This window comes from Aotus nancymaae, unplaced genomic scaffold, assembly GCF_030222135.1.
Source record: "Aotus nancymaae isolate 86718 unplaced genomic scaffold, 86718_ANA_hifiasm-v0.15.2.pri h1tg000008l, whole genome shotgun sequence".
Lineage (NCBI taxonomy): Eukaryota > Metazoa > Chordata > Mammalia > Primates > Aotidae > Aotus > Aotus nancymaae.
Genome location: NW_026988419.1, coordinates 58,305,641 through 58,311,688, shown reverse-complemented (window position 1 = coordinate 58,311,688; position 6,048 = coordinate 58,305,641). Strand labels below are relative to the sequence as shown.

General features: G+C 39.1%; 1 pseudogene; it reads left to right on the top strand.

Moving 5' to 3' along the window:
* The first annotated feature begins 308 nt into the window (after nucleotides 1–308).
* On the top strand, nucleotides 309–2,406 carry LOC135273623 (CD2-associated protein-like; annotated as a pseudogene).
* Nucleotides 2,407–6,048: the final 3,642 nt, after the last annotated feature.

Genomic DNA, 6,048 nt, shown 5'->3' with positions numbered 1-6,048 from the left:
GGCCAGGGCGAACCGGCGGGTCCGTCCCCCTGCGCGAACGGCCAGGGTGGGAAAGCCGCGGTCTCGGCGGGCAGGGTAGGGCCCTCCCGCCGCCGTGGCTTCAGCGGAGGCCAGGCGTGAGGAGCTGCGGCTGCCTCTGCGTCTGCCTCGCGGGCCGCACTGAAGGGACTGGCCGGAGAGCGCCGCAGGCGGATGGAGGCGACTCTTCGCCCCGCCTAAGGTCAGGAGGGGCTAGCGCGGAGCGCGGGGTCCGCCTCCAGCCGCGGAAGCGCCTGCGCGAGCCACCAGAGGAGGAGGAGGAGCGGACCTCGGCTTCTCCCTGCGGGCGCCTCCAGCATGGTTGACTATGTTGTGGAGTATGACTATGATGCTGTACATGATGATGAATTAACTATTCGAGTTGGAGAAGTCATCAGGAATGTGAAAAAGCTGCAGGAGGAAGGATGGCTAGAAGGAGAACTAAATGGGAGAAGAGGAATGTTCCCTGATAATTTTGTTAAGGAAATTAAAAGAGAGACACAATTCAAAGATGACAGTTCGCCCATCAGACGGGAAAGGCATGGGAATGTAGCAAGTCTTGTACAACGAATAAGCACTTACGGACTTCCAGCTGGAGGAATTCAGCCACATCCACAAACCAAAAACATTAAGAAGAAGACCAAGAAGCGTCAGTGTAAAGTTCTTTTTGAGTATATTCCACAAAATGAGGATGAAATGGAGCTGAAAGTGGGAGATATTATTGATATTAATGAAGAGGTAGAAGAAGGCTGGTGGAGTGGAACCCTGAACAACAAGTTGGGATGGTTTCCCTCAAATTTTGTGAAAGAAGTAGAGGTAACAGATGATGGTGAAACTCATGAATCCTAGGACGATTCAGAAACTGTTTTGGCTGGGCCTACTTCACCTTTACCTTCCCCGGGAAATGGGAGTGAAACTGCACCTGGATCAGTTACACAGCCCAAGAAAATTAGAGGAATTGGATTTGGAGACATTTTTAAAGAAGGCTCTGTGAAACTTCGGACAAGAACATCGAGTAGTGAAACAGAAGAGAAAAAAACAGAAAAGCCCTTAATCATCTAGTCACTGGGACCCAAAACTCAAGAGTGTGGCGATAACAAAAACAGACACGGATGGTAAAATTAAAGCTAAAGAATATTGTAGAACATTATTTGCATATGAAGGTATGAATGAAGATGAACTTACTTTTAAAGAGGGGGAGATAATCCATTTGATAAGTAAGGAGACTGGAGAAGCTGGCTGATGGAAGGGTGAACTTAATGGTAAAGAAGGAGTATTTCCAGACAATTTTGCTGTTCAGATAAGTGAACTGGACAAAGACTTTCCAAAACCAAAGAAACCACCACCTCCTGCTAAGGGTCCAGCTCCCAAGCCTGAACTGATAGCTACAGAGAAGCAGTATTTTCCTTTAAAGCCTGAAGAAAAGGATGAAAAATCAACACTGGAACAGAAACCTTCTAAACCAGCAGCTCCACTAGTCCCACCCAAGAAACCTACTCCACCTACCAAAGCCAATAATTTATTGAGATCTTCTGGAACTACGTACCCAAAGCGACCTGAAAAACCAGTTCTTCCACCACCTCCTATAGCCAAGATTAATGGGGGAAGTTTCTACCATTTCATCAAAATTTGAAGCTGAGCCTGTATCAAAACCAAAGCTAGATTCTGAACAGTTGCCACTTAGACCAAAATCAGTAGACCTTGATTCACTTATAGTAAGGACCGCCAAAGAAACAGATATTGTAAATTTTGATGACATAGCTTCCTCAGAAAACTTGCTTCATCTCACTGCAAATAGACAAAAGATGCCTGAAAGAAGGTTGCCGGGCTGCTTCAATGGTAGACATTCTCCAACTCACAGCCCCGAAAAAATCTTCAAGTTACCAAAAGAAGAAGATAGTGCCAACCTAAAGCCATCTGAATTAAAGAAAGATACATGCTACTCTCCAAAGCCATCTGTGTACCTTTCAACACCTTCCAGTGCTTCTAAAGCAAATACAACTGCTTTCCTGACTCCATTAGAAATCAAAGCTAAAGTAGAAACAGATGATGAGAAAAAGAATTTCCTGGATGAGCTTAGAGCCCATATTATTGAATTGTTGTGCACTGTAGAAGCACTGAAAAAGGATCATGGGAAAGAACTGGAAAAACTGAGAAAAGATTTGGAAGAAGAAAAGGCAAGGAGAAGTAATCTAGAGGTAGAAATAGAGAAGCTGAAAAAAGCTGTCCTGTCTTCTTGAGGTGGTGTGGACCCGATTTTCATAATGTTCCAGGGATTCAGAAGCAACACTATGAACTTCAACTGATTTATTACTTAAAAATCGTGAATGCTGGTGTTGTGATAAATATGAGTATATGAAGTATAATATCTATAGAAAAGTAGAGTGTGGGTGAATTTTATGTGTGTGTGTGTGTATATATATATATATATATATATATATATATATATATATATATATACTGTTTTGCCAATATGAAGAAAAAGAGGCCTTATTTCTTACTGTGCTGGGATTGCAAACACTTTTAAAAAAATTGTTTGCTTGAAAATACTACTGAATCGGGGCCGGGCGTGGTGGCTCAAGCCTGTAATCCCAGCACTTTGGGAGGCCGAGGTGGGTGGATCACGAGGTCAAGAGATCAAGACCATCCTGGTCAACATGGTGAAACCCCGTCTCTACTAAAAATACAAAAAATTAGCTGGGCATAGTGGCGCGTGCCTGTAATCCCAGCTACTCAGGAGGCTGAGGCAGGAGAATTGCCTGAACCCAGGAGATGGAGGTTGCGGTGAGCTGAGATCGCGCTATTGCACTCCAGCCTGGGTAACAAGAGCGAAACTCCATCTCAAAAAAAAAAAGAAAAAAAGAAAATACTACTGAATATGTATAAATAAGAATGTTCACAGTAGTTTTTTTAAATTGAAACGTATTATTTTTAAAGAGATCTATACTATAAATATGGTGATATATTTACAAGTAATCTGTAAGATATACTATTTGAGAGGGACAAAGTAGCTTTTTAGTAACTATAGTCACTACTTTTTCCATAATGCATAAGGGATATAAACTGTGTGTGTATGTGTGTGTGTGTGTATATTTTTACTTTTATCCTCTTACCCAAGGTTACATTGTTGTGCCTATTTGTCTGCTGTTTATATTTTGGGTGATGAAATAGGACTTTCCTAGCTATATAAGCCAGATTACTCACCCATGCATATAGTAAGAACTAATGAATAATCAAGATAATTTCATCAGCTTTTAGAATATTTTGTGTTGCTTGCACTATAGGAGTCATAAAAGGAACTTAGTTAAAACATGTTGGATTTTTAAACATTTGGGGGAAATATGAGCTGTATTTTAAATTCATTAGCTCTGAAGAATCTAAAACTGTTAATTTAACCCTTAACTTGTGCCTAGAAGCTACAGCACATATAAAATATATAAACACTAGCTTTATTGCTATACTTTTCTGCTATTTTACAGTCTCAAATATTTCTCATTATCTTGTGACTTAGTTCAGTTCTTCATGCTCCTCCTTGTGACTTTTAATAATGATAATATTAGGAAAATGAAACCCAAAGCTTTTCAGAACTTCAATGTGAGCTTTCCTATTTTGACAAGTTACCTTGTAAATACTCAGGTTTTATGATGTTTAATTTACCTAATAGACCAACCTAACTTGTGGAGATATTTCGAACTATTATTTAGGTACAAACTTTATAAAGAATGTTAGTATGTCATAATATATAACATTACAGCTTATTTAAAACCAAATATAGTTGAACATATTTAAAATACATTTTCACAGAATGGATGAATTAGTTGTTTCTTCAGAGTTACTTATGAACAGTTGAATGCTTTAAAATGTTCTGTTTGTAGGTAACATCTAAAAACACATGGATTTATTTAAATTTTTAAAATCTGAAATTTTTTATTTTTAAAAAATTAGGCTTTATGCTTTATCATATAGCAAATGAGTGTCAGATTTTTGAGTACCAGTTATCATGCTTCCATTTTTTAGTTTTAAACCACTAAACCAGTATTTTTCCTTTACATTTTAATATCATAATACAGAAATCAATGTAAATGAAATTTGGTCATGCTTCAAATGAAGAGAACTGAAGTAGAAAATAATAGAAATGCCAGTTAAACAACATAATGTTTAATTTACAGTTTATGTTAGGGCTTTTGGGGAACACTAATTATATATTAAGAATATACGTTAGAAATCTTTAAAATGTTTGGGCTCCTCTAATGAAGTCACTACTGAACAAACTTGTTCCCTCTTTTGTTAAATTGAATAGGTTTAAATGACTAGTCAAATGAATTATTTCCTCCGTGTTAAATTTTCTTTTCTTTTCTTTTCTTTTAATGACAGACCTTAGGTAAAAATAAAAACATTGTAATCCTCGAAATTATCCTCCAGCTTTCTCACCTGAAAATCTATTGAAGTGATCCCTGGTTACCCTAATAATGGGGTGAAGGAAGGTTCCAACAGATTTCAGGCTGTTCTTAAAGTTTTTCTTGATCATTTTCTCATTAGTACTTAAAATCAAGATGCTCGTGGGCACTGAAATGCATTTAAAGTTTTTGCTTGTGTACTACTCAGTCAGCATAGAAAAGTAACTGAAATACTCTTATCTTTCTGTCCTTGATAAAGTAGTAAAGAGAACCAAACAAACCATGGGAAAAATGATTCCTTTATTCTAGCAATTTACTCCTTGCTGTTGTTATGGGAAGTTTTATTAATTTCTATTATTAGAGTTCATATCACAAAATGATATGTAAGAATAATAACCTTTACTTGGGGTAAATCATGAATTTTTTTTCTTACATGTGAGCATCAAAGATGAAAGTTGAACAGCATGGAATCTGTCATTGCCAAATTATTAATGAATGTATAGTTCAGGTATTCTTTGAGACACAATATCATTAATTTCCTAATTGTATTTCAGTGTTATTTTGTGTGTGACCACTAAGCTTCTGTCTTAATATAAAGCTGTTACCTTCTACAGAATTTAAGTCTGAAGATGTACAGAACAGGCCTTGTGTAAAAGAAGATACTCTTTTTTTTTTTATGCTCCTTACTGTGATCACAGAAAAATAAAATAATCCAAGTGCTCTCTAGATTTGTTGATAAACATTTTATGCTTGCATTTAAACTTGAAATGTATGAACAGAATGAGACAATCAGTTAAATCAGAAATGAAAAGTATTATAATGTAATGGCCTTGTTTTGCTGTAGCAATAAAATGATCAAGTGCAATGATTGATTTAATAAAATCATCTTTTAAAAGTTAAAAAAAAAAAAAAAAGAATGTCCTTGTTTTTCAGAGGTGCACAATGAAGTACAGTTAGGCTTTCGTATCTGTGTGTTCTGCATCCTTGGATTCAATCAACCATAGATTGAAAAAATTTAGGGAAAAAAATGGATGGCTACATCTGTACTGAACAGGGAGAGATGGAGGGAGGAAAGGAGGGAGGAAAGATGGAAAGGAGAAAGGGAGAAGGAAGGAAGAAAGGAAGGAGGGAAGGAAGGAAGGGAGGGAGAGAGGGAGGGAGGGAGGAAGGGAAAGAGGAAGGAAGGAAGGGAAGGAGGGAGGGAGGGGAAGGGGGGAGGGAGGAGGGAGGGAAAGAAAGGAAGGGAGGGAGGGAAAGAAAGGAAGGGAGAGAGGGAGGAAGAGAGAAAAGGAAGGAGGGTGAAAGAAAGGAAGGAAGGAGGGAGGGAGGGAAGAAAGGAGGGAGAGAGGAGGGAGGGTGGAGGGAGGGAAAGAGGGAGGGAGGAAGAAAGGAAGGAAGGAAAGAAGGAGGGAGGGAGGCAGACAAGAAGGAAGGGAGGAAGGAAGAGAGGGAGGAAGAGAGGAAGAGAGGGAGGGAAAAGAGAGGGAGGGAGGGAGGAAAAAAGGAAGGGAGGGAGGGAGGGAGAGAAGGAGGGAGGGAGGGTGGGAGAGAGGAAAAAAGGAAGGAAGGAAGGGAGGAAGGGAGGGAGGGAGGGAGGGAACCACTGTTCCCTCCCTCCCTCCCTTCTTTCCTA